The sequence below is a fragment of the Phalangium opilio genome, unplaced genomic scaffold (genome assembly GCF_054372755.1).
Source record: "Phalangium opilio isolate 3A_F unplaced genomic scaffold, DU_Popi_V2 ptg000019l_1, whole genome shotgun sequence".
Taxonomy (NCBI): domain Eukaryota; kingdom Metazoa; phylum Arthropoda; class Arachnida; order Opiliones; family Phalangiidae; genus Phalangium; species Phalangium opilio.
In genome coordinates, this window is record NW_028324152.1 from 1,977,226 (window position 1) to 1,999,453 (window position 22,228).

The 22,228-nt window shown below is 36.4% G+C and overlaps 68 non-coding genes across 68 annotated transcripts; all 68 read left to right on the forward strand.

Moving 5' to 3' along the window:
• The first annotated feature begins 59 nt into the window (after positions 1 to 59).
• TRNAT-AGU (transfer RNA threonine (anticodon AGU)) lies at positions 60 to 132 on the forward strand. The gene has a single exon. It is a non-coding gene; the product is annotated as a tRNA-Thr (tRNA).
• A 133-nt stretch (positions 133 to 265) lies between these two features.
• TRNAT-UGU (transfer RNA threonine (anticodon UGU)) lies at positions 266 to 338 on the forward strand. Its single transcript has one exon. It is a non-coding gene; the product is annotated as a tRNA-Thr (tRNA).
• A 166-nt stretch (positions 339 to 504) lies between these two features.
• On the forward strand, positions 505 to 577 carry TRNAT-AGU (transfer RNA threonine (anticodon AGU)). The gene has a single exon. It is a non-coding gene; the product is annotated as a tRNA-Thr (tRNA).
• Positions 578 to 916: 339 nt separating this feature from the next.
• On the forward strand, positions 917 to 989 carry TRNAT-UGU (transfer RNA threonine (anticodon UGU)). The gene has a single exon. It is a non-coding gene; the product is annotated as a tRNA-Thr (tRNA).
• A 578-nt stretch (positions 990 to 1,567) lies between these two features.
• On the forward strand, positions 1,568 to 1,640 carry TRNAT-UGU (transfer RNA threonine (anticodon UGU)). The gene has a single exon. It is a non-coding gene; the product is annotated as a tRNA-Thr (tRNA).
• Positions 1,641 to 1,806: 166 nt separating this feature from the next.
• On the forward strand, positions 1,807 to 1,879 carry TRNAT-AGU (transfer RNA threonine (anticodon AGU)). Its single transcript has one exon. It is a non-coding gene; the product is annotated as a tRNA-Thr (tRNA).
• A 133-nt stretch (positions 1,880 to 2,012) lies between these two features.
• TRNAT-AGU (transfer RNA threonine (anticodon AGU)) lies at positions 2,013 to 2,085 on the forward strand. The gene has a single exon. It is a non-coding gene; the product is annotated as a tRNA-Thr (tRNA).
• A 166-nt stretch (positions 2,086 to 2,251) lies between these two features.
• TRNAT-AGU (transfer RNA threonine (anticodon AGU)) lies at positions 2,252 to 2,324 on the forward strand. Its single transcript has one exon. It is a non-coding gene; the product is annotated as a tRNA-Thr (tRNA).
• Positions 2,325 to 2,457: 133 nt separating this feature from the next.
• TRNAT-AGU (transfer RNA threonine (anticodon AGU)) lies at positions 2,458 to 2,530 on the forward strand. Its single transcript has one exon. It is a non-coding gene; the product is annotated as a tRNA-Thr (tRNA).
• A 133-nt stretch (positions 2,531 to 2,663) lies between these two features.
• TRNAT-UGU (transfer RNA threonine (anticodon UGU)) lies at positions 2,664 to 2,736 on the forward strand. Its single transcript has one exon. It is a non-coding gene; the product is annotated as a tRNA-Thr (tRNA).
• Positions 2,737 to 2,869: 133 nt separating this feature from the next.
• On the forward strand, positions 2,870 to 2,942 carry TRNAT-AGU (transfer RNA threonine (anticodon AGU)). Its single transcript has one exon. It is a non-coding gene; the product is annotated as a tRNA-Thr (tRNA).
• Positions 2,943 to 3,075: 133 nt separating this feature from the next.
• TRNAT-UGU (transfer RNA threonine (anticodon UGU)) lies at positions 3,076 to 3,148 on the forward strand. The gene has a single exon. It is a non-coding gene; the product is annotated as a tRNA-Thr (tRNA).
• A 166-nt stretch (positions 3,149 to 3,314) lies between these two features.
• TRNAT-AGU (transfer RNA threonine (anticodon AGU)) lies at positions 3,315 to 3,387 on the forward strand. Its single transcript has one exon. It is a non-coding gene; the product is annotated as a tRNA-Thr (tRNA).
• Positions 3,388 to 3,726: 339 nt separating this feature from the next.
• Positions 3,727 to 3,799, forward strand: TRNAT-UGU (transfer RNA threonine (anticodon UGU)). The gene has a single exon. It is a non-coding gene; the product is annotated as a tRNA-Thr (tRNA).
• A 166-nt stretch (positions 3,800 to 3,965) lies between these two features.
• TRNAT-AGU (transfer RNA threonine (anticodon AGU)) lies at positions 3,966 to 4,038 on the forward strand. Its single transcript has one exon. It is a non-coding gene; the product is annotated as a tRNA-Thr (tRNA).
• Positions 4,039 to 4,377: 339 nt separating this feature from the next.
• On the forward strand, positions 4,378 to 4,450 carry TRNAT-UGU (transfer RNA threonine (anticodon UGU)). Its single transcript has one exon. It is a non-coding gene; the product is annotated as a tRNA-Thr (tRNA).
• Positions 4,451 to 4,789: 339 nt separating this feature from the next.
• On the forward strand, positions 4,790 to 4,862 carry TRNAT-AGU (transfer RNA threonine (anticodon AGU)). Its single transcript has one exon. It is a non-coding gene; the product is annotated as a tRNA-Thr (tRNA).
• A 133-nt stretch (positions 4,863 to 4,995) lies between these two features.
• On the forward strand, positions 4,996 to 5,068 carry TRNAT-UGU (transfer RNA threonine (anticodon UGU)). Its single transcript has one exon. It is a non-coding gene; the product is annotated as a tRNA-Thr (tRNA).
• A 133-nt stretch (positions 5,069 to 5,201) lies between these two features.
• Positions 5,202 to 5,274, forward strand: TRNAT-UGU (transfer RNA threonine (anticodon UGU)). Its single transcript has one exon. It is a non-coding gene; the product is annotated as a tRNA-Thr (tRNA).
• Positions 5,275 to 5,440: 166 nt separating this feature from the next.
• On the forward strand, positions 5,441 to 5,513 carry TRNAT-AGU (transfer RNA threonine (anticodon AGU)). Its single transcript has one exon. It is a non-coding gene; the product is annotated as a tRNA-Thr (tRNA).
• A 578-nt stretch (positions 5,514 to 6,091) lies between these two features.
• TRNAT-AGU (transfer RNA threonine (anticodon AGU)) lies at positions 6,092 to 6,164 on the forward strand. Its single transcript has one exon. It is a non-coding gene; the product is annotated as a tRNA-Thr (tRNA).
• Positions 6,165 to 6,297: 133 nt separating this feature from the next.
• On the forward strand, positions 6,298 to 6,370 carry TRNAT-UGU (transfer RNA threonine (anticodon UGU)). The gene has a single exon. It is a non-coding gene; the product is annotated as a tRNA-Thr (tRNA).
• A 372-nt stretch (positions 6,371 to 6,742) lies between these two features.
• TRNAT-AGU (transfer RNA threonine (anticodon AGU)) lies at positions 6,743 to 6,815 on the forward strand. Its single transcript has one exon. It is a non-coding gene; the product is annotated as a tRNA-Thr (tRNA).
• A 133-nt stretch (positions 6,816 to 6,948) lies between these two features.
• TRNAT-UGU (transfer RNA threonine (anticodon UGU)) lies at positions 6,949 to 7,021 on the forward strand. Its single transcript has one exon. It is a non-coding gene; the product is annotated as a tRNA-Thr (tRNA).
• A 166-nt stretch (positions 7,022 to 7,187) lies between these two features.
• Positions 7,188 to 7,260, forward strand: TRNAT-AGU (transfer RNA threonine (anticodon AGU)). The gene has a single exon. It is a non-coding gene; the product is annotated as a tRNA-Thr (tRNA).
• Positions 7,261 to 7,393: 133 nt separating this feature from the next.
• TRNAT-UGU (transfer RNA threonine (anticodon UGU)) lies at positions 7,394 to 7,466 on the forward strand. Its single transcript has one exon. It is a non-coding gene; the product is annotated as a tRNA-Thr (tRNA).
• Positions 7,467 to 7,838: 372 nt separating this feature from the next.
• Positions 7,839 to 7,911, forward strand: TRNAT-AGU (transfer RNA threonine (anticodon AGU)). The gene has a single exon. It is a non-coding gene; the product is annotated as a tRNA-Thr (tRNA).
• Positions 7,912 to 8,044: 133 nt separating this feature from the next.
• Positions 8,045 to 8,117, forward strand: TRNAT-UGU (transfer RNA threonine (anticodon UGU)). The gene has a single exon. It is a non-coding gene; the product is annotated as a tRNA-Thr (tRNA).
• A 166-nt stretch (positions 8,118 to 8,283) lies between these two features.
• TRNAT-AGU (transfer RNA threonine (anticodon AGU)) lies at positions 8,284 to 8,356 on the forward strand. The gene has a single exon. It is a non-coding gene; the product is annotated as a tRNA-Thr (tRNA).
• A 339-nt stretch (positions 8,357 to 8,695) lies between these two features.
• On the forward strand, positions 8,696 to 8,768 carry TRNAT-AGU (transfer RNA threonine (anticodon AGU)). Its single transcript has one exon. It is a non-coding gene; the product is annotated as a tRNA-Thr (tRNA).
• Positions 8,769 to 8,901: 133 nt separating this feature from the next.
• On the forward strand, positions 8,902 to 8,974 carry TRNAT-UGU (transfer RNA threonine (anticodon UGU)). Its single transcript has one exon. It is a non-coding gene; the product is annotated as a tRNA-Thr (tRNA).
• Positions 8,975 to 9,140: 166 nt separating this feature from the next.
• Positions 9,141 to 9,213, forward strand: TRNAT-AGU (transfer RNA threonine (anticodon AGU)). The gene has a single exon. It is a non-coding gene; the product is annotated as a tRNA-Thr (tRNA).
• A 133-nt stretch (positions 9,214 to 9,346) lies between these two features.
• TRNAT-AGU (transfer RNA threonine (anticodon AGU)) lies at positions 9,347 to 9,419 on the forward strand. The gene has a single exon. It is a non-coding gene; the product is annotated as a tRNA-Thr (tRNA).
• Positions 9,420 to 9,552: 133 nt separating this feature from the next.
• Positions 9,553 to 9,625, forward strand: TRNAT-UGU (transfer RNA threonine (anticodon UGU)). The gene has a single exon. It is a non-coding gene; the product is annotated as a tRNA-Thr (tRNA).
• A 166-nt stretch (positions 9,626 to 9,791) lies between these two features.
• Positions 9,792 to 9,864, forward strand: TRNAT-AGU (transfer RNA threonine (anticodon AGU)). The gene has a single exon. It is a non-coding gene; the product is annotated as a tRNA-Thr (tRNA).
• A 133-nt stretch (positions 9,865 to 9,997) lies between these two features.
• Positions 9,998 to 10,070, forward strand: TRNAT-AGU (transfer RNA threonine (anticodon AGU)). The gene has a single exon. It is a non-coding gene; the product is annotated as a tRNA-Thr (tRNA).
• A 133-nt stretch (positions 10,071 to 10,203) lies between these two features.
• TRNAT-UGU (transfer RNA threonine (anticodon UGU)) lies at positions 10,204 to 10,276 on the forward strand. Its single transcript has one exon. It is a non-coding gene; the product is annotated as a tRNA-Thr (tRNA).
• A 166-nt stretch (positions 10,277 to 10,442) lies between these two features.
• TRNAT-AGU (transfer RNA threonine (anticodon AGU)) lies at positions 10,443 to 10,515 on the forward strand. The gene has a single exon. It is a non-coding gene; the product is annotated as a tRNA-Thr (tRNA).
• Positions 10,516 to 10,648: 133 nt separating this feature from the next.
• On the forward strand, positions 10,649 to 10,721 carry TRNAT-AGU (transfer RNA threonine (anticodon AGU)). Its single transcript has one exon. It is a non-coding gene; the product is annotated as a tRNA-Thr (tRNA).
• Positions 10,722 to 13,358: 2,637 nt separating this feature from the next.
• Positions 13,359 to 13,431, forward strand: TRNAT-UGU (transfer RNA threonine (anticodon UGU)). The gene has a single exon. It is a non-coding gene; the product is annotated as a tRNA-Thr (tRNA).
• Positions 13,432 to 13,597: 166 nt separating this feature from the next.
• On the forward strand, positions 13,598 to 13,670 carry TRNAT-AGU (transfer RNA threonine (anticodon AGU)). Its single transcript has one exon. It is a non-coding gene; the product is annotated as a tRNA-Thr (tRNA).
• Positions 13,671 to 13,803: 133 nt separating this feature from the next.
• TRNAT-AGU (transfer RNA threonine (anticodon AGU)) lies at positions 13,804 to 13,876 on the forward strand. The gene has a single exon. It is a non-coding gene; the product is annotated as a tRNA-Thr (tRNA).
• A 133-nt stretch (positions 13,877 to 14,009) lies between these two features.
• TRNAT-UGU (transfer RNA threonine (anticodon UGU)) lies at positions 14,010 to 14,082 on the forward strand. The gene has a single exon. It is a non-coding gene; the product is annotated as a tRNA-Thr (tRNA).
• A 166-nt stretch (positions 14,083 to 14,248) lies between these two features.
• TRNAT-AGU (transfer RNA threonine (anticodon AGU)) lies at positions 14,249 to 14,321 on the forward strand. The gene has a single exon. It is a non-coding gene; the product is annotated as a tRNA-Thr (tRNA).
• A 133-nt stretch (positions 14,322 to 14,454) lies between these two features.
• TRNAT-AGU (transfer RNA threonine (anticodon AGU)) lies at positions 14,455 to 14,527 on the forward strand. Its single transcript has one exon. It is a non-coding gene; the product is annotated as a tRNA-Thr (tRNA).
• A 166-nt stretch (positions 14,528 to 14,693) lies between these two features.
• Positions 14,694 to 14,766, forward strand: TRNAT-AGU (transfer RNA threonine (anticodon AGU)). The gene has a single exon. It is a non-coding gene; the product is annotated as a tRNA-Thr (tRNA).
• Positions 14,767 to 14,899: 133 nt separating this feature from the next.
• Positions 14,900 to 14,972, forward strand: TRNAT-AGU (transfer RNA threonine (anticodon AGU)). The gene has a single exon. It is a non-coding gene; the product is annotated as a tRNA-Thr (tRNA).
• Positions 14,973 to 15,138: 166 nt separating this feature from the next.
• Positions 15,139 to 15,211, forward strand: TRNAT-AGU (transfer RNA threonine (anticodon AGU)). Its single transcript has one exon. It is a non-coding gene; the product is annotated as a tRNA-Thr (tRNA).
• Positions 15,212 to 15,550: 339 nt separating this feature from the next.
• On the forward strand, positions 15,551 to 15,623 carry TRNAT-UGU (transfer RNA threonine (anticodon UGU)). Its single transcript has one exon. It is a non-coding gene; the product is annotated as a tRNA-Thr (tRNA).
• A 133-nt stretch (positions 15,624 to 15,756) lies between these two features.
• On the forward strand, positions 15,757 to 15,829 carry TRNAT-AGU (transfer RNA threonine (anticodon AGU)). Its single transcript has one exon. It is a non-coding gene; the product is annotated as a tRNA-Thr (tRNA).
• Positions 15,830 to 15,962: 133 nt separating this feature from the next.
• Positions 15,963 to 16,035, forward strand: TRNAT-UGU (transfer RNA threonine (anticodon UGU)). The gene has a single exon. It is a non-coding gene; the product is annotated as a tRNA-Thr (tRNA).
• Positions 16,036 to 16,201: 166 nt separating this feature from the next.
• On the forward strand, positions 16,202 to 16,274 carry TRNAP-AGG (transfer RNA proline (anticodon AGG)). Its single transcript has one exon. It is a non-coding gene; the product is annotated as a tRNA-Pro (tRNA).
• A 339-nt stretch (positions 16,275 to 16,613) lies between these two features.
• Positions 16,614 to 16,686, forward strand: TRNAT-AGU (transfer RNA threonine (anticodon AGU)). The gene has a single exon. It is a non-coding gene; the product is annotated as a tRNA-Thr (tRNA).
• A 133-nt stretch (positions 16,687 to 16,819) lies between these two features.
• On the forward strand, positions 16,820 to 16,892 carry TRNAT-UGU (transfer RNA threonine (anticodon UGU)). The gene has a single exon. It is a non-coding gene; the product is annotated as a tRNA-Thr (tRNA).
• Positions 16,893 to 17,058: 166 nt separating this feature from the next.
• TRNAT-AGU (transfer RNA threonine (anticodon AGU)) lies at positions 17,059 to 17,131 on the forward strand. Its single transcript has one exon. It is a non-coding gene; the product is annotated as a tRNA-Thr (tRNA).
• Positions 17,132 to 17,264: 133 nt separating this feature from the next.
• TRNAT-AGU (transfer RNA threonine (anticodon AGU)) lies at positions 17,265 to 17,337 on the forward strand. The gene has a single exon. It is a non-coding gene; the product is annotated as a tRNA-Thr (tRNA).
• A 133-nt stretch (positions 17,338 to 17,470) lies between these two features.
• Positions 17,471 to 17,543, forward strand: TRNAT-UGU (transfer RNA threonine (anticodon UGU)). Its single transcript has one exon. It is a non-coding gene; the product is annotated as a tRNA-Thr (tRNA).
• Positions 17,544 to 17,709: 166 nt separating this feature from the next.
• Positions 17,710 to 17,782, forward strand: TRNAT-UGU (transfer RNA threonine (anticodon UGU)). Its single transcript has one exon. It is a non-coding gene; the product is annotated as a tRNA-Thr (tRNA).
• A 166-nt stretch (positions 17,783 to 17,948) lies between these two features.
• Positions 17,949 to 18,021, forward strand: TRNAT-AGU (transfer RNA threonine (anticodon AGU)). The gene has a single exon. It is a non-coding gene; the product is annotated as a tRNA-Thr (tRNA).
• A 133-nt stretch (positions 18,022 to 18,154) lies between these two features.
• On the forward strand, positions 18,155 to 18,227 carry TRNAT-AGU (transfer RNA threonine (anticodon AGU)). Its single transcript has one exon. It is a non-coding gene; the product is annotated as a tRNA-Thr (tRNA).
• A 133-nt stretch (positions 18,228 to 18,360) lies between these two features.
• On the forward strand, positions 18,361 to 18,433 carry TRNAT-UGU (transfer RNA threonine (anticodon UGU)). Its single transcript has one exon. It is a non-coding gene; the product is annotated as a tRNA-Thr (tRNA).
• Positions 18,434 to 18,599: 166 nt separating this feature from the next.
• Positions 18,600 to 18,672, forward strand: TRNAT-AGU (transfer RNA threonine (anticodon AGU)). Its single transcript has one exon. It is a non-coding gene; the product is annotated as a tRNA-Thr (tRNA).
• Positions 18,673 to 19,423: 751 nt separating this feature from the next.
• Positions 19,424 to 19,496, forward strand: TRNAT-AGU (transfer RNA threonine (anticodon AGU)). The gene has a single exon. It is a non-coding gene; the product is annotated as a tRNA-Thr (tRNA).
• A 372-nt stretch (positions 19,497 to 19,868) lies between these two features.
• TRNAT-AGU (transfer RNA threonine (anticodon AGU)) lies at positions 19,869 to 19,941 on the forward strand. Its single transcript has one exon. It is a non-coding gene; the product is annotated as a tRNA-Thr (tRNA).
• Positions 19,942 to 20,800: 859 nt separating this feature from the next.
• TRNAT-AGU (transfer RNA threonine (anticodon AGU)) lies at positions 20,801 to 20,873 on the forward strand. The gene has a single exon. It is a non-coding gene; the product is annotated as a tRNA-Thr (tRNA).
• A 363-nt stretch (positions 20,874 to 21,236) lies between these two features.
• TRNAT-UGU (transfer RNA threonine (anticodon UGU)) lies at positions 21,237 to 21,309 on the forward strand. The gene has a single exon. It is a non-coding gene; the product is annotated as a tRNA-Thr (tRNA).
• A 339-nt stretch (positions 21,310 to 21,648) lies between these two features.
• TRNAT-UGU (transfer RNA threonine (anticodon UGU)) lies at positions 21,649 to 21,721 on the forward strand. Its single transcript has one exon. It is a non-coding gene; the product is annotated as a tRNA-Thr (tRNA).
• Positions 21,722 to 21,854: 133 nt separating this feature from the next.
• Positions 21,855 to 21,927, forward strand: TRNAT-AGU (transfer RNA threonine (anticodon AGU)). The gene has a single exon. It is a non-coding gene; the product is annotated as a tRNA-Thr (tRNA).
• The last annotated feature ends 301 nt before the right edge of the window (positions 21,928 to 22,228 follow it).

The following is a 22,228-nucleotide window of genomic DNA, read 5'->3' on the forward strand; positions in this document are numbered from 1 at the left end:
GATGAGATAATTTGGTTAAATTACTGGAATATTCAGCATTCATGTCGCTTCAAAGCAAGGGCTCCGTGGCTTAGTGGTTAAAGCGCCTGTCTAGTAAACAGGAGATCATGAGTTCGATTCTCGTCGGAGCCTCGCTGTTATGTTACTTGAACTAGATTTCGTAGCTATATTATATTGAAAAATTAAAATAATAGGGCAAAAGTTTCGATGAGATAATTTAGTTAATTTACTGAAATATTCTGCATTCATATCGCTTCAAAGCAACGGCTCCGTGGCTTAGTGATTAAAGCGCCTGTCTTGTAAACAGGAGGTCATGAGTTCGATTCTCGTCGGAGCCTCGCTGTTATATTACTTGAACTAGATTTCGTAGCTATTAAATTTTGAAAAATTGAAAATAATTGTTGATTGAGATTTGCATATATGCAAACAATAGTGTAAAAGTTCCGATGAGATAATTTAGTTAATTTACTGAAATATTCAGAATTCATATCACTTCAAAGCAAGGGCTCCGTGGCTTAGTGGTTTAAGCGCCTGTCTAGTAAACAGGAGATCATGAGTTCGATTCTCGTCGGAGCCTCGCTGTTAAGTTACTTGAACTAGACTTCGTAGCTATATAATTTTGAAAAATTAAAATAATAGGGCAAAAGTTCCGATGAGATAATTTAGTTAAATTACTGGAATATTCAGCATTCAAGTCGCTTCAAAGCAAGGGCTCCGTGGCTTAGTGGTTAAAGCGCCTGTCTAGTAAACAGGAGATCATGATCTCGATTCTCGTCGGAGCCTCGCTGTTATGTTACTTGAACTAGATTTCGTATCTATATAATATTGAAAAATTAAAATAATAGGGCAAAAGTTTCGATGAGATAATTTAGTTAATTTACTGAAATATTCTGCATTCATATCGCTTCAAAGCAACGGCTCCGTGGCTTAGTGATTAAAGCGCCTGTCTTGTAAACAGGAGGTCATGAGTTCGATTCTCGTCGGAACCTCGCTGTTATATTACTTGAACTAGATTTCGTAGCTATTAAATTTTGAAAAATTGAAAATAATTGTTGATTTAGATTTGCATATATGCAAACAATAGTGTAAATTTTCCGATGAGATAATTTAGTTAATTTACTGAAATATTCAGAATTCATATCACTTCAAAGCAAGGGCTCCGTGGCTTAGTGGTTTAAGCGCCTTTCTAGTAAACAGGAGATCATGAGTTCGATTCTCGTCGGAGCCTCGCTGTTAAGTTACTTGAACTAGACTTCGTAGCTATATAATTTTGAAAAATTAAAATAATAGGGCAAAAGTTCCGATGAGATAATTTGGTTAAATTACTGGAATATTCAGCATTCATGTCGCTTCAAAGCAAGGGCTCCGTGGCTTAGTGGTTAAAGCGCCTGTCTAGTAAACAGGAGATCATGAGTTCGATTATCGTCGGAGCCTCGCTGTTATGTTACTTGAACTAGATTTCGTAGCTATATAATATTGAAAAATTAAAATAATAGGGCAAAAGTTTCGATGAGATAATTTAGTTAATTTACTGAAATATTCTGCATTCATATCGCTTCAAAGCAACGGCTCCGTGGCTTAGTGATTAAAGCGCCTGTCTTGTAAACAGGAGGTCATGAGTTCGATTCTCGTCGGAGCCTCGCTGTTATATTACTTGAACTAGATTTCGTAGCTATTAAATTTTGAAAAATTGAAAATAATTGTTGATTGAGATTTGCATATATGCAAACAATAGTGTAAAAGTTCCGATGAGATAATTTAGTTAATTTACTGAAATATTCAGAATTCATATCACTTCAAAGCAAGGGCTCCGTGGCTTAGTGGTTTAAGCGCCTGTCTAGTAAACAGGAGATCATGAGTTCGATTCTCGTCGGAGCCTCGCTGTTATATTACTTGAATTAGATTTCGTAGCTATTAAATTTTGAAAAATTAAAATAATAGGGCAAAAGTTCCGATGAGATAATTTAGTTAAATTACTGGAATATTCAGCATTCATGTCGCTTCAAAGCAAGGGCTCCGTGGCTTAGTGGTTAAAGCGCCTGTCTAGTAAACAGGAGATCATGAGTTCGATTCTCGTCGGAGCCTCGCTGTTATGTTACTTGAACTAGATTTCGTAGCTATATAATATTGAAAAATTGAAAATAATTGTTGATTTAGATTTGCATATATGCAAACAATAGTGTAAAAGTTCCGATGAGATAATTTAGTTAATTTACTGAAATATTCAGAATTCATATCACTTCAAAGCAAGGGCTCCGTGGCTTAGTGGTTTAAGCGCCTGTCTAGTAAACAGGAGATCATGAGTTCGATTCTCGTCGGAGCCTCGCTGTTAAGTTACTTGAACTAGACTTCGTAGCTATATAATTTTGAAAAATTAAAATAATAGGTCAAAAGTTCCGATGAGATAATTTAGTTAAATTACTGGAATATTCAGCATTCATGTCGCTTCAAAGCAAGGGCTCCGTGGCTTAGTGGTTAAAGCGCCTGTCTAGTAAACAGGAGATCATGAGTTCGATTCTCGTCGGGGCCTCGCTGTTATGTTACTTGAACTAGATTTCGTAGCTATATAATATTGAAAAATTAAAATAATAGGGCAAAAGTTTCGATGAGATAATTTAGTTAATTTACTGAAATATTCTGCATTCATATCGCTTCAAAGCAACGGCTCCGTGGCTTAGTGATTAAAGCGCCTGTCTTGTAAACAGGAGGTCATGAGTTCGATTCTCGTCGGAGCCTCGCTGTTATATTACTTGAACTAGATTTCGTAGCTATTTAATTCTGAAAAATTAAAATAATAGGGCAAAAGTTCCGATGAGATAATTTGGTTAAATTACTGGAATATTCAGCATTCATGTCGCTTCAAAGCAAGGGCTCCGTGGCTTAGTGGTTAAAGCGCCTGTCTAGTAAACAGGAGATCATGAGTTCGATTCTCGTCGGAGCCTCGCTGTTATGTTACTTGAACTAGATTTCGTAGCTATATTATATTGAAAAATTAAAATAATAGGGCAAAAGTTTCGATGAGATAATTTAGTTAATTTACTGAAATATTCTGCATTCATATCGCTTCAAAGCAACGGCTCCGTGGCTTAGTGATTAAAGCGCCTCTCTTGTAAACAGGAGGTCATGAGTTCGATTCTCGTCGGAGCCTCGCTGTTATATTACTTGAACTAGATTTCGTAGCTATTAAATTTTGAAAAATTGAAAATAATTGTTGATTGAGATTTGCATATATGCAAACAATAGTGTAAAAGTTCCGATGAGATAATTTAGTTAATTTACTGAAATATTCAGAATTCATATCACTTCAAAGCAAGGGCTCCGTGGCTTAGTGGTTTAAGCGCCTGTCTAGTAAACAGGAGATCATGAGTTCGATTCTCGTCGGAGCCTCGCTGTTAAGTTACTTGAACTAGACTTCGTAGCTATATAATTTTGAAAAATTAAAATAATAGGGCAAAAGTTCCGATGAGATAATTTAGTTAAATTACTGGAATATTCAGCATTCAAGTCGCTTCAAAGCAAGGGCTCCGTGGCTTAGTGGTTAAAGCGCCTGTCTAGTAAACAGGAGATCATGATCTCGATTCTCGTCGGAGCCTCGCTGTTATGTTACTTGAACTAGATTTCGTAGCTATATAATATTGAAAAATTAAAATAATAGGGCAAAAGTTTCGATGAGATAATTTAGTTAATTTACTGAAATATTCTGCATTCATATCGCTTCAAAGCAACGGCTCCGTGGCTTAGTGATTAAAGCGCCTGTCTTGTAAACAGGAGGTCATGAGTTCGATTCTCGTCGGAACCTCGCTGTTATATTACTTGAACTAGATTTCGTAGCTATTAAATTTTGAAAAATTGAAAATAATTGTTGATTTAGATTTGCATATATGCAAACAATAGTGTAAAAGTTCCGATGAGATAATTTAGTTAATTTACTGAAATATTCAGAATTCATATCACTTCAAAGCAAGGGCTCCGTGGCTTAGTGGTTTAAGCGCCTGTCTAGTAAACAGGAGATCATGAGTTCGATTCTCGTCGGAGCCTCGCTGTTAAGTTACTTGAACTAGACTTCGTAGCTGTATAATTTTGAAAAATTAAAATAATAGGGCAAAAGTTCCGATGAGATAATTTGGTTAAATTACTGGAATATTCAGAATTCATATCACTTCAAAGCAAGGGCTCCGTAGCTTAGTGGTTTAAGCGCCTGTCTAGTAAACAGGAGATCATGAGTTCGATTCTCGTCGGACCCTCGCTGTTTAGTTACTTGAACTAGACTTCGTAGCTATATAATTTTGAAAAATTAAAATAATAGGGCAAAAGTTCCGATGAGATAATTTGGTTAAATTACTGGAATATTCAGCATTCATGTCGCTTCAAAGCAAGGGCTCCGTGGCTTAGTGATTAAAGCGCCTGTCTTGTAAACAGGAGGTCATGAGTTCGATTCTCGTCGGAGCCTCGCTGTTATATTACTTGAACTAGATTTCGTAGCTATTAAATTTTGAAAAATTAAAATAATAGGGCAAAAGTTCCGATGAGATAATTTGGTTAAATTACTGGAATATTCAGAATTCATATCACTTCAAAGCAAGGGCTCCGTGGCTTAGTGGTTTAAGCGCCTGTCTAGTAAACAGGAGATCATGAGTTCGATTCTCGTCGGACCCTCGCTGTTAAGTTACTTGAACTAGACTTCGTAGCTATATAATTTTGAAAAATGAAAATAATAGGGCAAAAGTTCCGATGAGATAATTTGGTTAAATTACTGGAATATTCAGCATTCATGTCGCTTCAAAGCGAGGGCTCCGTGGCTTAGTGGTTAAAGCGCCTGTCTAGTAAACAGGAGATCATGAGTTCGATTCTCGTCGGAGCCTCGCTGTTATGTTACTTGAACTAGATTTCGTAGCTATATAATATTGAAAAATTAAAATAATAGGGCAAAAGTTTCGATGAGATAATTTAGTTAATTTACTGAAATATTCTGCATTCATATCGCTTCAAAGCAACGGCTCCGTGGCTTAGTGATTAAAGCGCCTGTCTTGTAAACAGGAGGTCATGAGTTCGATTCTCGTCGGAGCCTCGCTGTTATATTACTTGAATTAGATTTCGTAGCTATTAAATTTTGAAAAATTAAAATAATAGGGCAAAAGTTCCGATGAGATAATTTAGTTAAAATAATGGAACATTCAGCATTCATGTCGCTTCAAAGCAAGGGCTCCGTGGCTTAGTGATTAAAGCGCCTGTCTTGTAAACAGGAGGTCATGAGTTCGATTCTCGTCGGAGCCTCGCTGTTATATTACTTGAACTAGATTTCGTAGCTATTAAATTTTGAAAAATTGAAAATAATTGTTGATTTAGATTTGCATATATGCAAACAATAGTGTAAAAGTTCCGATGAGATAATTTAGTTAATTTACTGAAATATTCAGAATTCATATCACTTCAAAGCAAGGGCTCCGTGGCTTAGTGGTTTAAGCGCCTGTCTAGTAAACAGGAGATCATGAGTTCGATTCTCGTCGGAGCCTCGCTGTTATGTTACTTGAACTAGATTTCGTAGCTATATAATATTGGAAAATTAAAATAATAGGGCAAAAGTTTCGATGAGATAATTTAGTTAATTTACTGAAATATTCAGAATTCATATCGCTTCAAAGCAAGGGTTCCGTGGCTTAGTGATTAAAGCGCGTGTCTTGTAAACAGGAGGTCATGAGTTCGATTCTCGTCGGAGCCTCGCTGTTATATTACTTGAACTAGATTTCGTAGCTATTAAATTTTGAAAAATTGAAAATAATTGTTGATTTAGATATGCATATATGCAGACAATAGTGTAAAAGTTCCGATGAGATAATTTAGTTAATTTACTGAAATATTCAGATTTCATATCACTTCAAAGCAAGGGCTCCGTGGCTTAGTGGTTTAAGCGCCTGTCTAGTAAACAGGAGATCATGAGTTCGATTCTCGTCGGACCCTCGCTGTTAAGTTACTTGAACTAGACTTCGTAGCTATATAATTTTGAAAAATTAAAATAATAGGGCAAAAGTTCCGATGAGATAATTTAGTTAAATTACTGGAATATTCAGCATTTATGTCGCTTCAAAGCAAGGGCTCCGTGGCTTAGTGGTTAAAGCGCCTGTCTAGTAAACAGGAGATCATGAGTTCGATTCTCGTCGGAGCCTCGCTGTTATGTTACTTGAACTAGATTTCGTAGCTATATAATATTGAAAAATTAAAATAATAGGGCAAAAGTTTCGATGAGATAATTTAGTTAATTTACTGAAATATTCTGCATTCATATCGCTTCAAAGCAACGGCTCCGTGGCTTAGTGATTAAAGCGCCTGTCTTGTAAACAGGAGGTCATGAGTTCGATTCTCGTCGGAGCCTCGCTGTTATATTACTTGAACTAGATTTCGTAGCTATTAAATTTTGAAAAATTGAAAATAATTGTTGATTTAGATTTGCATATATGCAAACAATAGTGTAAAAGTTCCGATGAGATAATTTAGTTAATTTACTGAAATATTCAGAATTCATATCACTTCAAAGCAAGGGCTCCGTGGCTTAGTGGTTTAAGCGCCTGTCTAGTAAACAGGAGATCATGAGTTCGATTCTCGTCGGAACCTCGCTGTTATATTACTTGAACTAGATTTCGTAGCTATTAAATTTTGAAAAATTAAAATAATAGGGCAAAAGTTCCGATGAGATAATTTAGTTAAATTAATGGAATATTCAGCATTCATGTCGCTTCAAAGCAAGGGTTCCGTGGCTTAGTGGTTAAAGCGCCTGTCTAGTAAACAGGAGATCATGAGTTCGATTCTCGTCGGAGCCTCGCTGTTATGTTACTTGAACTAGATTTCGTAGCTATATAATATTGAAAAATTAAAATAATAGGGCAAAAGTTCCGATGAGATAATTTGGTTAAATTACTGGAATATTCAGTATTCATGTCGCTTCAAAGCAAGGGCTCCGTGGCTTAGTGATTAAAGCGCCTGTCTTGTAAACAGGAGGTCATGAGTTCGATTCTCGTCGGAGCCTCGCTGTTATATTACTTGAACTAGATTTCGTAGCTATTAAATTTTGAAAAATTGAAAATAATTGTAGATTTAGATATGCATATATGCAAACAATAGTGTAAAAGTTCCGATGATATAATTTAGTTAATTTACTGAAATATTCAGAATTCATATCACTTCAAAGCAAGGGCTCCGTGGCTTAGTGGTTAAAGCGCCTGTCTAGTAAACAGGAGATCATGAGTTCGATTCTCGTCGGAGCCTCGCTGTTATGTTACTTGAACTAGATTTCGTAGCTATATAATATTGGAAAATTAAAATAATAGGGCAAAAGTTTCGATGAGATAATTTAGTTAATTTACTGAAATATTCTGCATTCATATCGCTTCAAAGCAAGGGTTCCGTGGCTTAGTGATTAAAGCGCCTGTCTTGTAAACAGGAGGTCATGAGTTCGATTCTCGTCGGAGCCTCGCTGTTATATTACTTGAACTAGATTTCGTAGCTATTAAATTTTGAAAAATTGAAAATAATTGTTGATTTAGATATGCATATATGCAGACAATAGTGTAAAAGTTCCGATGAGATAATTTAGTTAATTTACTGAAATATTCAGATTTCATATCACTTCAAAGCAAGGGCTCCGTGGCTTAGTGGTTTAAGCGCCTGTCTAGTAAACAGGAGATCATGAGTTCGATTCTCGTCGGTGCCTCGCTGTTAAGTTACTTGAACTAGACTTCGTAGCTATATAATTTTGAAAAATTAAAATAATAGGGCAAAAGTTCCGATGAGATAATTTAGTTAAATTACTGGAATATTCAGCATTTATGTCGCTTCAAAGCAAGGGCTCCGTGGCTTAGTGGTTAAAGCGCCTGTCTAGTAAACAGGAGATCATGAGTTCGATTCTCGTCGGAGCCTCGCTGTTATGTTACTTGAACTAGATTTCGTAGCTATATAATATTGAAAAATTAAAATAATAGGGCAAAAGTTTCGATGAGATAATTTAGTTAATTTACTGAAATATTCTGCATTCATATCGCTTCAAAGCAACGGCTCCGTGGCTTAGTGATTAAAGCGCCTGTATTGTAAACAGGAGGTCATGAGTTCGATTCTCGTCGGAGCCCCGCTGTTATATTACTTGAACTAGATTTCGTAGCTATTAAATTTTGAAAAATTGAAAATAATTGTTGATTTAGATTTGCATATATGCAAACAATAGTGTAAACGTTCCGATGAGATAATTTAGTTAATTTACTGAAATATTCAGAATTCATATCACTTCAAAGCAAGGGCTCCGTGGCTTAGTGGTTTAAGCGCCTGTCTAGTAAACAGGAGATCATGAGTTCGATTCTCGTCGGAGCCTCGCTGTTAAGTTACTTGAACTAGACTTCGTAGCTATATAATTTTGAAAAATTAAAATAATAGGGCAAAAGTTCCGATGAGATAATTTGGTTAAATTACTGGAATATTCAGAATTCATATCACTTCAAAGCAAGGGCTCCGTGGCTTAGTGGTTTAAGCGCCTGTCTAGTAAACAGGAGATCATGAGTTCGCTTCTCGTCGGACCCTCGCTGTTAAGTTACTTGAACTAGACTTCGTAGCTATATAATTTTGAAAAATTAAAATAATAGGGCAAAAGTTCCGATGAGATAATTTGGTTAAATTACTGGAATATTCAGCATTCATGTCGCTTCAAAGCAAGGGCTCCGTGGCTTAGTGGTTAAAGCGCCTGTCTAGTAAACAGGAGATCATGAGTTCGATTCTCGTCGGAGCCTCGCTGTTATGTTACTTGAACTAGATTTCGTAGCTATATAATATTGAAAAATTAAAATAATAGGGCAAAAGTTTCGATGAGATAATTTAGTTAATTTACTGAAATATTCTGCATTCATATCGCTTCAAAGCAACGGCTCCGTGGCTTAGTGATTAAAGCGCCTGTCTTGTAAACAGGAGGTCATGAGTTCGATTCTCGTCGGAGCCTCGCTGTTATATTACTTGAACTAGATTTCGTAGCTATTAAATTTTGAAAAATTGAAAATAATTGTTGATTTAGATATGCATATATGCAGACAATAGTGTAAAAGTTCCGATGAGATAATTTAGTTAATTTACTGAAATATTCAGATTTCATATCACTTCAAAGCAAGGGCTCCGTGGCTTAGTGGTTTAAGCGCCTGTCTAGTAAACAGGATATCATGAGTTCGATTCTCGTCGGAGCCTCGCTGTTAAGTTACTTGAACTAGACTTCGTAGCTATATAATTTTGAAAAATTAAAATAATAGGGCAAAAGTTCCGATGAGATAATTTAGTTAAATTACTGGAATATTCAGCATTTATGTCGCTTCAAAGCAAGGGCTCCGTGGCTTAGTGGTTAAAGCGCCTGTCTAGTAAACAGGAGATCATGAGTTCGATTCTCGTCGGAGCCTCGCTGTTATGTTACTTGAACTAGATTTCGTAGCTATATAATATTGAAAAATTAAAATAATAGGGCAAAAGTTTCGATGAGATAATTTAGTTAATTTACTGAAATATTCTGCATTCATATCGCTTCAAAGCAACGGCTCCGTGGCTTAGTGATTAAAGCGCCTGTATTGTAAACAGGAGGTCATGAGTTCGATTCTCGTCGGAGCCCCGCTGTTATATTACTTGAACTAGATTTCGTAGCTATTAAATTTTGAAAAATTGAAAATAATTGTTGATTTAGATTTGCATATATGCAAACAATAGTGTAAACGTTCCGATGAGATAATTTAGTTAATTTACTGAAATATTCAGAATTCATATCACTTCAAAGCAAGGGCTCCGTGGCTTAGTGGTTTAAGCGCCTGTCTAGTAAACAGGAGATCATGAGTTCGATTCTCGTCGGAGCCTCGCTGTTAAGTTACTTGAACTAGACTTCGTAGCTATATAATTTTGAAAAATTAAAATAATAGGGCAAAAGTTCCGATGAGATAATTTGGTTAAATTACTGGAATATTCAGCATTCATGTCGCTTCAAAGCAAGGGCTCCGTGGCTTAGTGGTTAAAGCGCCTGTCTAGTAAACAGGAGATCATGAGTTCGATTCTCGTCGGAGCCTCGCTGTTATGTTACTTGAACTAGATTTCGTAGCTATATAATATTGAAAAATTAAAATAATAGGGCAAAAGTTTCGATGAGATAATTTAGTTAATTTACTGAAATATTCTGCATTCATATCGCTTCAAAGCAACGGCTCCGTGGCTTAGTGATTAAAGCGCCTGTCTTGTAAACAGGAGGTCATGAGTTCGATTCTCGTCGGTGCCTCGCTGTTATATTACTTGAACTAGATTTCGTAGCTATTAAATTTTGAAAAATTGAAAATAATTGTTGATTGAAATTTGCATATATGCAAACAATAGTGTAAAAGTTCCGATGAGATAATTTAGTTAATTTACTGAAATATTCAGAATTCATATCACTTCAAAGCAAGGGCTCCGTGGCTTAGTGGTTTAAGCGCCTGTCTAGTAAACAGGAGATCATGAGTTCGATTCTCGTCGGAGCCTCGCTGTTAAGTTACTTGAACTAGACTTCGTAGCTATATAATTTTGAAAAATTAAAATAATAGGGCAAAAGTTCCGATGAGATAATTTAGTTACATTACTGGAATATTCAGCATTCATGTCGCTTCAAAGCAAGGGCTCCGTGGCTTAGTGGTTAAAGCGCCTGTCTAGTAAACAGGAGATCATGAGTTCGATTCTCGTCGGAGCCTCGCTGTTATGTTACTTGAACTAGATTTCGTAGCTATATAATATTGAACAAGTTGGGAAAACCAAAATATTACCTCTCCGAGTCAAGACGACTATTTACAAACTTATTTACCCAGATATGGAAATGTTTCTTAAGTTAAAATTTATGAAATATTAAAGCAGTATACAAAGCATAGCAAATATACTGTAAATCAGACGACATTTTACATCCAATAATGATATACTTGTACACATTAAAATCATCCGATGGGGGAAAAACGGGAAATGAAGAGATAAAACTTTGGAGGGATATTACCTTTACGTGCTTGTAAAGGCCCAATTTTCTACTCCTCAACTGTATGCCCTCTATGTTCAAAGCCATATTCACAACAGCGTTGCATATAAACACTATCCTCTCGTTTCACCTCAACGATTTTCTTAGTTTGTCAACATGACTGTTAACGTTACATAACACCAAAGCTTATTTGTGGCTACACACACTGAAAGTAAATGCGTACCATAAAAAGCATGAAAACACGAAGCTATTATCCGATTACGATCAGACCTTTCACTGGTCTGGGCTGCGTTCAGCAGAGCTCACCAAAAAAGACAGCGGATTTTGGAAATGTTTACCGGTGAGCTCTGTCGTCATAGCTTTTCTCCGGTCATGGGCGTTTTATAAATGACGCAAGGTACCAAGGCTTAACAAAAATTGTATGATAACATATTTATAGAGATAGATAACAACTTTTATAATTAAAATTAGAAACTATCATATCTCTTAAAACTCTCGCGTGATCAACCGGTTTCACGCCAATTAAATAGATATAGTCCCATAGAGCTATTTGTATTAATTCCTCCATGGTTTTTTCGCCAAGCTGAGAACTATGCGTTTTACGTCACGTTATCCAAAGAGCGGACTATTTTCTTTGAAGACCGCGCTAGCTCAGCGCTAAGCACCGTGACGTCAAAATTCAAAAACAAAATCCCGTTATGTAGGACACTGCTAACAGCGCTGGGCTCTGCTGAACGCGGCCCAGATTTCCACCATGATTATATAATCTAAGCCTAATTATTTAAAAGTGTATTTAACTTTCGGCCCACTCTGAACCGTTAATGTCTCTGCATTACAGAAACGAAAACCAAACCCAAGCGTTTACTTTTTGGTTCACTAGGCCTATTGACAAATCAAAGTTCATATGATCGAAATGGTAGCGTTCTTCTTGTTATCAATAACGAAAGGATTATGCTATAAACAGATGTAGTATAGCTTAAGTAATATATAAACATCCATTTCAAATAATAATATAAAAAAATATTCTTGGGATATCAAAATGAAATAGAGCTTTAAAGCTACAAAAGTACTAAATGCATCATAATTACGAAAAATATTTCCACATATTCACTTTATATTAAGGATAAAGGGAAAATTATGGTTCTGTAGGATTCCTTTACACATCAAAACAAAACGAACTTCTAACGCAGCGCACTACTGTAACAACGGACGGACACACACAGACAAAAACATAGACTGCTTTTTAACTCTTTCCGTATTAATTTTGAATTGAGAAACAAGATTATCTTAAATATTAAAATGAAAATAATTAATATTTAATATTTTCTTCGTTAGTTATTCGCCTTATTGAACGTTACATCGTTTTAAAAAAGAACAATTAAACATTCTTGAGAGACTTGACTAATATTGGCGTTTGAAATGAAGCATACGCCGGTTGCTTCGCCTTGCACAAATAGGTAGTATATAAGGGTGTCGAACTACGGTTAAAAGCAAGAACAACCGCAATTGCGAAAACCTATCGTGGACAACCCACCTTAGGGAGGCTAGACGTTTCTCGTAACCCTAGCTGATCGCCGCGAATGTCTTAAACCAAACGATGACGACGGAGTAGAAGCCAGGTGAGCAGACTGGTGTCCATGTGGGATGGACAAAAACAAAGACCAGAAGATGGTGGTGTAGAAGCCAGGTGTACAGACTGGTGTCCATGTGGTATGGACAAAAACAAAGACCAGAAGATGGTGGTGATAGAAGCCAGTGTGTACAGACTGGTGTCCATGTGGGATGGACAATGACCAGAAGATGGTGGTGTTAGAAGCCAGTATGTACAGACTGATGTCCATGAGGGATGGACAAAAACAAAGACCAGAAGATGGTGGTGTTAGAAGCCAGTGTGTACAGACTGGTGTCCATGTGGGATGGACAATGACCAGAAGATGGTGGTGTTAGAAGCCAGTGTGTACAGACTGGTGTCCATGTGGGATGGACGAAGGCCATAAGATGGTGGTGATTAGAAGCCAGTAAGTACAGACTGGTGTCCGTGTGGGATGGACAAAGACCAGAAGATGGTGGTGTGAGAACTCAAATAGAGTAGCCATTTCCGTGACTGTGAAAGCAGTTCGGAAATGGCGAACACGTTTGCTCCGATTTGGAAACTGCGAACGCGGTCACGTGGGTGTAACAACAGACACACACACAGACAGACACACAGACACACAGACACACAGACACACACGATCGTTACAGAACCTCTCCGTGACATACGTCACTCGGAGAGGTAAAAATTAAAATAATAGGGCAAAAGTTTCGATGAGATAATTTAGTTAATTTACTGAAATATTCTGCATTCATATCGCTTCAAAGCAACGGCTCCGTGGCTTAGTGATTAAAGCGCCTGTCTTGTAAACAGGAGGTCATGAGTTCGATTCTCGTCGGAGCCTCGCTGTTATATTACTTGAACTATATTTCGTAGCTATTAAATTTTGAAAAATTGAAAATAATTGTTGATTTAGATTTGCATATATGCAAACAATAGTGTAAACGTTCCGATGAGATAATTTAGTTAATTTACTGAAATATTTAGAATTCATATCACTTCAAAGCAAGGGCTCCGTGGCTTAGTGGTTTAAGCGCCTGTCTAGTAAACAGGAGATCATGAGTTCGATTCTCGTCGGAGCCTCGCTGTTAAGTTACTTGAACTAGACTTCGTAGCTATATAATTTTGAAAAATTAAAATAATAGGGCAAAAGTTCCGATGAGATAATTTGGTTAAATTACTGGAATATTCAGCATTCATGTCGCTTCAAAGCAAGGGCTCCGTGGCTTAGTGGTTAAAGCGCCTGTCTAGTAAACAGGAGATCATGAGTTCGATTCTCGTCGGAGCCTCGCTGTTATGTTACTTGAACTAGATTTCGTAGCTATATTATATTGAAAAATTAAAATAATAGGGCAAAAGTTTCGATGAGATAATTTAGTTAATTTACTGAAATATTCTGCATTCATATCGCTTCAAAGCAACGGCTCCGTGGCTTAGTGATTAAAGCGCCTGTCTTGTAAACAGGAGGTCATGAGTTCGATTCTCGTCGGAGCCTCGCTGTTATATTACTTGAACTAGATTTCGTAGCTATTAAATTTTGAAAAATTGAAAATAATTGTTGATTGAGATTTGCATATATGCAAACAATAGTGTAAAAGTTCCGATGAGATAATTTAGTTAATTTACTGAAATATTCAGAATTCATATCACTTTAAAGCAAGGGCTCCGTGGCTTAGTGGTTTAAGCGCCTGTCTAGTAAACAGGAGATCATGAGTTCGATTCTCGTCGGAGCCTCGCTGTTAAGTTACTTGAACTAGACTTCGTAGCTATATAATTTTGAAAAATTAAAATAATAGGGCAAAAGTTCCGATGAGATAATTTAGTTAAATTACTGGAATATTCAGCATTCATGTCGCTTCAAAGCAAGGGATCCGTGGCTTAGTGGTTAAAGCGCCTGTCTAGTAAACAGGAGATCATGAGTTCGATTCTCGTCGGAGCCTCGCTGTTATATTACTTGAACTAGATTTCGTAGCTATTAAATTTTGAAAAATTGAAAATAATTGTTGATTGAGATTTGCATATATGCAAACAATAGTGTAAAAGTTCCGATGAGATAATTTAGTTAATTTACTGAAATATTCAGAATTCATATCACTTCAAAGCAAGGGCTCCGTGGCTTAGTGGTTTAAGCGCCTGTCTAGTAAACAGGAGATCATGAGTTCGATTCTCGTCGGAGCCTCGCTGTTAAGTTACTTGAACTAGACTTCGTAGCTATATAATTTTGAAAAATTAAAATAATAGGGCAAAAGTTCCGATGAGATAATTTAGTTAAATTACTGGAATATTCAGCATTCATGTCGCTTCAAAGCAAGGGATCCGTGGCTTAGTGGTTAAAGCGCCTGTCTAGTAAACAGGAGATCATGAGTTCGATTCTCGTCGGAGCCTCGCTGTTATGTTACTTGAACTAGATTTCGTAGCTATATAATATTGAAAAATTGAAAATAATTGTTGATTTAGATTTGCATATATGCAAACAATAGTGTAAAAGTTCCGATGAGATAATTTAGTTAATTTACTGAAATATTCAGAATTCATATCACTTCAAAGCAAGGGCTCCGTGGCTTAGTGGTTTAAGCGCCTGTCTAGTAAACAGGAGATCATGAGTTCGATTCTCGTCGGAGCCTCGCTGTTAAGTTACTTGAACTAGACTTCGTAGCTAAATAATTTTGAAAAATTAAAATAATAGGGCAAAAGTTCCGATGAGATAATTTGGTTAAATTACTGGAATATTCAGAATTCATATCACTTCAAAGCAAGGGCTCCGTGGCTTAGTGGTTTAAGCGCCTGTCAAGTAAACAGGAGATCATGAGCTCGATTCTCGTCGGACCCTCGCTGTTAAGTTACTTGAACTAGACTTCGTAGCTATATAATATTGAAAAATTAAAATAATAGGGCAAAAGTTTCGATGAGATAATTTAGTTAATTTACTGAAATATTCTGCATTCATATCGCTTCAAAGCAACGGCTCCGTGGCTTAGTGATTAAAGCGCCTGTCTTGTAAACAGGAGGTCACGAGTTCGATTCTCGTCGGAGCCTCGCTGCTATATTACTTGAACTAGATTTCGTAGCTATTAAATTTTGAAAAATTAAAATAATAGGGCAAAAGTTCCGATGAGATAATTTAGTTAAATTAATGGAATATTCAGCATTCATGTCGCTTCAAAGCAAGGGTTCCGTGGCTTAGTGGTTAAAGCGCCTGTCTAGTAAACAGGAGATCATGAGTTCGATTCTCGTCGGAGCCTCGCTGTTATGTTACTTGAACTAGATTTCGTAGCTATGTAATATTGAAAAATTAAAATAATAGGGCAAAAGTTTCGATGAGATAATTTAGTTAATTTACTGAAATATTCTGCATTCATATCGCTTCAAAGCAACGGCTCCGTGGCTTAGTGATTAAAGCGCCTGTCTTGTAAACAGGAGGTCATGAGTTCGATTCTCGTCGGAGCCTCGCTGTTATATTACTTGAACTAGATTTCGTAGCTATTAAATTTTGAAAAATTGAAAATAATTGTTGATTGAGATTTGCATATATGCAAACAATAGTGCAAAAGTTCCGATGAGATAATTTAGTTAATTTACTGAAATATTCAGAATTCATATCACTTCAAAGCAAGGGCTCCGTGGCTTAGTGGTTTAAGCGCCTGTCTAGGAAACAGGAGATCATGAGTTCGATTCTCGTCGGAGCCTCGCTGTTAAGTTACTTGAACTAGACTTCGTAGCTATATAATTTTGAAAAATTAAAATAATAGGGCAAAAGTTCCGATGAGATAATTTAGTTAAATTACTGGAATATTCAGCATTCATGTCGCTTCAAAGCAAGGGATCTGTGGCTTAGTGGTTAAAGCGCCTGTCTAGTAAACAGGAGATCATGAGTTCGATTCTCGTCGGAGCCTCGCTGTTAAGTTACTTGAACTAGACTTCGTAGCTATATAATTTTGAAAAATTAAAATAATAGGGCAAAAGTTCCGATGAGATAATTTAGTTAAATTACTGGAATATTCAGCATTCAAGTCGCTTCAAGGCAAGGGCTCCGTGGCTTAGTGGTTAAAGCGCCTGTCTAGTAAACAGGAGATCATGAGTTCGATTCTCGTCGGAGCCTCGCTGTTATGTTACTTGAACTAGATTTCGTAGCTATATAATATTGAAAAATTAAAATAATAGGGCAAAAGTTTCGATGAGATAATTTAGTTAATTTACTGAAATATTCTGCATTCATATCGCTTCAAAGCAACGGCTCCGTGGCTTAGTGATTAAAGCGCCTGTCTTGTAAACAGGAGGTCATGAGTTCGATTCTCGTCGGAGCCTCGCTGTTATATTACTTGAACTAGATTTCGTAGCTATTAAATTTTGAAAAATTGAAAATAATTGTTTATTTAGATATGCATATATGCAGACAATAGTGTAAAAGTTCCGATGAGATAATTTAGTTAATTTACTGAAATATTCAGATTTCATATCACTTCAAAGCAAGGGCTCCGTGGCTTAGTGGTTTAAGCGCCTGTCTAGTAAACAGGAGATCATGAGTTCGATTCTCGTCGGAGCCTCGCTGTTAAGTTACTTGAACTAGACTTCGTAGCTATATAATTTTGAAAAATTAAAATAATAGGGCAAAAGTTCCGATGAGATAATTTAGTTAAATTACTGGAATATTCAGCATTTATGTCGCTTCAAAGCAAGGGCTCCGTGGCTTAGTGGTTAAAGCGCCTGTCTAGTAAACAGGAGATCATGAGTTCGATTCTCGTCGGAGCCTCGCTGTTATGTTACTTGAACTAGATTTCGTAGCTATATAATATTGAAAAATTAAAATAATAGGGCAAAAGTTTCGATGAGATAATTTAGTTAATTTACTGAAATATTCTGCATTCATATCGCTTCAAAGCAACGGCTCCGTGGCTTAGTGATTAAAGCGCCTGTATTGTAAACAGGAGGTCATGAGTTCGATTCTCGTCGGAGCCCCGCTGTTATATTACTTGAACTAGATTTCGTAGCTATTAAATTTTGAAAAATTGAAAATAATTGTTGATTTAGATTTGCATATATGCAAACAATAGTGTAAACGTTCCGATGAGATAATTTAGTTAATTTACTGAAATATTCAGAATTCATATCGCTTCAAAGCAAGGGTTCCGTGGCTTAGTGATTAAAGCGCCTGTCTTGTAAACAGGAGGTCATGAGTTCGATTCTCGTCGGAGCCTCGCTGTTATATTACTTGAACTAGATTTCGTAGCTATTAAATTTTGAAAAATTGAAAATAATTGTTGATTTAGATATGCATATATGCAGACAATAGTGTAAAAGTTCCGATGAGATAATTTAGTTAATTAACTGAAATATTCAGATTTCATATCACTTCAAAGCAAGGGCTCCGTGGCTTAGTGGTTTAAGCGCCTGTCTAGTAAACAGGAGATCATGAGTTCGATTCTCGTCGGAGCCTCGCTGTTAAGTTACTTGAACTAGACTTCGTAGCTATATAATTTTGAAAAATTAAAATAATAGGTCAAAAGTTCCGATGAGATAATTTAGTTAAATTACTGGAATATTCAGCATTTATGTCGCTTCAAAGCAAGGGCTCCGTGGCTTAGTGGTTAAAGCGCCTGTCTAGTAAACAGGAGATCATGAGTTCGATTCTCGTCGGAGCCTCGCTGTTATGTTACTTGAACTAGATTTCGTAGCTATATAATATTGAAAAATTAAAATAATAGGGCAAAAGTTTCGATGAGATAATTTAGTTAATTTACTGAAATATTCTGCATTCATATCGCTTCAAAGCAACGGCTCCGTGGCTTAGTGATTAAAGCGCCTGTCTTGTAAACAGGAGGTCATGAGTTCGATTCTCGTCGGAGCCTCGCTGTTATGTTACTTGAACTAGATTTCGTAGCTATTAAATTTTGAAAAATTGAAAATAATTGTTGATTGAGATTTGCATATATGCAAACAATAGTGCAAAAGTTCCGATGAGATAATTTAGTTAATTTACTGAAATATTCAGAATTCATATCACTTCAAAGCAAGGGCTCCGTGGCTTAGTGGTTTAAGCGCCTGTCTAGTAAACAGGAGATCATGAGTTCGATTCTCGTCGGAGCCTCGCTGTTAAGTTACTTGAACTAGACTTCGTAGCTATATAATTTTGAAAAATTAAAATAATAGGGCAAAAGTTCCGATGAGATAATTTAGTTAAATTACTGGAATATTCAGCATTCATGTCGCTTCAAAGCAAGGGATCTGTGGCTTAGTGGTTAAAGCGCCTGTCTAGTAAACAGGAGATCATGAGTTCGATTCTCGTCGGAGCCTCGCTGTTAAGTTACTTGAACTAGACTTCGTAGCTATATAATTTTGAAAAATTAAAATAATAGGGCAAAAGTTCCGATGAGATAATTTGGTTAAATTACTGGAATATTCAGAATTCATATCACTTCAAAGCAAGGGTTCCGTGGCTTAGTGGTTTAAGCGCCTGTCAAGTAAACAGGAGATCATGAGTTCGATTCTCGTCGGACCCTCGCTGTTAAGTTACTTGAACTAGACTTCGTAGCTATATAATTTTGAAAAATTAAAATAATAGGGCAAAAGTTCCGATGAGATAATTTAGTTAAATTACTGGAATATTCAGCATTCAAGTCGCTCCAAGGCAAGGGCTCCGTGGCTTAGTTGTTTAAGCGCCTGTCTAGTAAACAGGAGATCATGAGTTCGATTCTCGTCGGAGCCTCGCTGTTAAGTTACTTGAACTAGACTTCGTAGCTATATAATTTTGAAAAATTAAAATAATAGGGCAAAAGTTCCGATGAGATAATTTGGTTAAATTACTGGAATATTCAGCATTCATGTCGCTTCAAAGCAAGGGTTCCGTGGCTTAGTGGTTAAAGCGCCTGTCTAGTAAACAGGAGGTCATGAGTTCGATTCTCGTCGGAGCCTCGCGGTTATGTTACTTGAACTAGATTTCGTAGCTATATAATATTGAAAAATTAAAATAATAGGGCAAAAGTTTCGATGAGATAATTTAGTTAATTTACTGAAATATTCTGCATTCATATCGCTTCAAAGCAAGGGCTCCGTGGCTCAATGGTTAAAGCGCCTGTCTAGTAAACAGGGAATCATGAGATCGATTTTCGTCGGAGCCTCGCTGTTATGTTACTTGAACTAGATTTCGTAGCTGTTAAATTTTGAAAAATTAAAAATAATAGTTGATTTAGATATGCATATATGCAATCAATAGTGTAAAAGTTCCGATGAGAAAATTTTGTTAATTTACTGAAATATTCTGCATTCATATCGCTTCACAGCAAAGGCTCCGTGGCTTAGTGGTTAAAGCGCCTGTCTAGTAAACAGGAGATCATGAGTTCGATTCTCGTCGGAGCCTCGCTGTTAAGTTACTTGAACTAGACTTCGTAGCTATATAATTTTGAAAAATTAAAATAATAGGGCAAAAGTTCCGATGAGATAATTTAGTTAATTTACTGAAATATTCAGCATTCATATCGCTTCAAAGCAAGGCCTTCGTGGCTTAGTGGTTAAAGCGCCTGTCTAGTAAACAGGAGATCATGAGCTCGTTTCTCGTCGGAGCCTCGCTGTTATGTTACTTGAACTAGATTTCGTAGCTGTTAAATTTTGAAAAATTAAAAATAATTGTTGATTTAAATTCGCATTTATGCAAACAATAGAGTAAAAGTTCCGATGAGATAATTTAGTACAATTACTGGAATATTCAGAATTCATATCGCTTCAAAGCAATGGCTCCGTGGCTTATTGGTTAAAGCGCCTGTCTAGTAAACAGGAGATCATGAGTTCGGTTCTCGTCGGAGCCTCGCTGTTATGTTACTTGAACTAGATTTCGAAGCTGTTAAATTTATAAAAATTAAAAATAATAGTTGATTTAGATATGCATTTATGCAAACAATAGAGTAAAAGTTCCGATGAGATAATTTAGTACAATTACTGGAATATTCAGAATTCATATCGCTTCAAAGCAATGGCTCCGTGGCTTATTGGTTAAAGCGCCTGTCTAGTAAACAGGGGACCATGAGTTCGATTCTCGTCGGAGCCTCGCTGTTATGTTACTTGAACTAGATTTCGTAGGTGTTAAACTTTGAAAAATTAAAAATAATAGTTGATTTAGATATGCATTTTTGCAAACAATAGAGTAAAAGTTCCGATGAGATAATTTAATTAAATTACTGAAATTACTGAAATATTTTGCATTCATATCGCTTCACAGCAAAGGCTGCGTAGCTTAGTGGTTATAGCACCTGTCTAGTAAACAGGAGATCATGAGTTCGATTCTCGTCGGAGCCTCACTTTTATGTTACTTGAACTAGATTTCGTAGCTGTTAAATTTTGAAAAATTAAAAATAATAGTTGATTTAGATGAGCATTTATGCAAACAATAGTGTAAAAGTTCCGATGAGATAATTTACTGAAATATTCAGAATTCATATCGCTAAAAAGCAAGGCCTTCGTGGCTTAGTGGTTAAAGCGCCTGTCTAGTAAACAGGAGATCATGAGTTCGATTCTCGTCGGAGCCTCGCTGTTATGTTACTTGAACTAGATTTCGTAGCTATTAAATTTTGAAAAATAAAAACAATAGGGTAAAAATTCCGATGAGTTAATTTAGTTAAATTACTGGACTATTCAGCATTCATATCGCTTCAATGCAAGGGCTCTGTGGCTTAGTGGTTAAAGCGCCTGTCTTGTAAACAGGAGATAATGAGTTCGATTCTCGTCGGAGCCTCGCTGTTATATTACTTGAACTAGATTTCGTAGCTATTAAATTTTGAAAAATTAAAATAATAGGTCAAAAGTTCCGATGAGATAATTTAGTTAAATTACTGGAATATTCAGCATTCATGTCGCTTCAAAGCAAGGGTTCCGTGGCTTAGTGGTTAAAGCGCCTGTCTAGTAAACAGGAGATCATGAGTTCGTTTCTCGTCGGAGCCTCGCTGTTATGTTACTTGAACTAGATTTCGTAGCTATATAATATTGAAAAATTAAAATAATAGGGCAAAAGTTTCGATGAGATAATTTTGTTAATTTACTGAAATATTCTACATTCATATCGCTTCAAAGCAAGGGCTCCGTGGCTTAGTGATTAAAGCGCCTGTCTTGTAAACAGGAGGTCATGAGTTCGATTCTCGTCGGAGCCTCGCTGTTATATTACTTGAACTAGATTTCGTAGCTATTAAATTTTGAAAAATTAAAATAATAGGGCAAAAGTTCCGATGAGATAATTTAGTTAAATTAATGGAATATTCAGCATTCATGTCGCTTCAAAGCAAGGGTTCCGTGGCTTAGTGGTTAAAGCGCCTGTCTAGTAAACAGGAGATCATGAGTTCGATTCTCGTCGGAGCCTCGCTGTTATGTTACTTGAACTAGATTTCGTAGCTGTTAAATTTTGAAAAATTAAAAATAATAGTTGATTTAGATGAGCATTTATGCAAACAATAGTGTAAAAGTTCCGATGAGATAATTTACTGAAATATTCAGAATTCATATCGCTTCAAAGCAAGGACTTCGTGGCTTATTGGTTAAAGCGCCTGTCTAGTAAACAGGGGATCATGAGTTCGATTCTCGTCGGAGCCTCGCTGTTATGTTACTTGAACTAGATTTCGTAGGTGTTAAACTTTGAAAAATTAAAAATAATAGTTGATTTA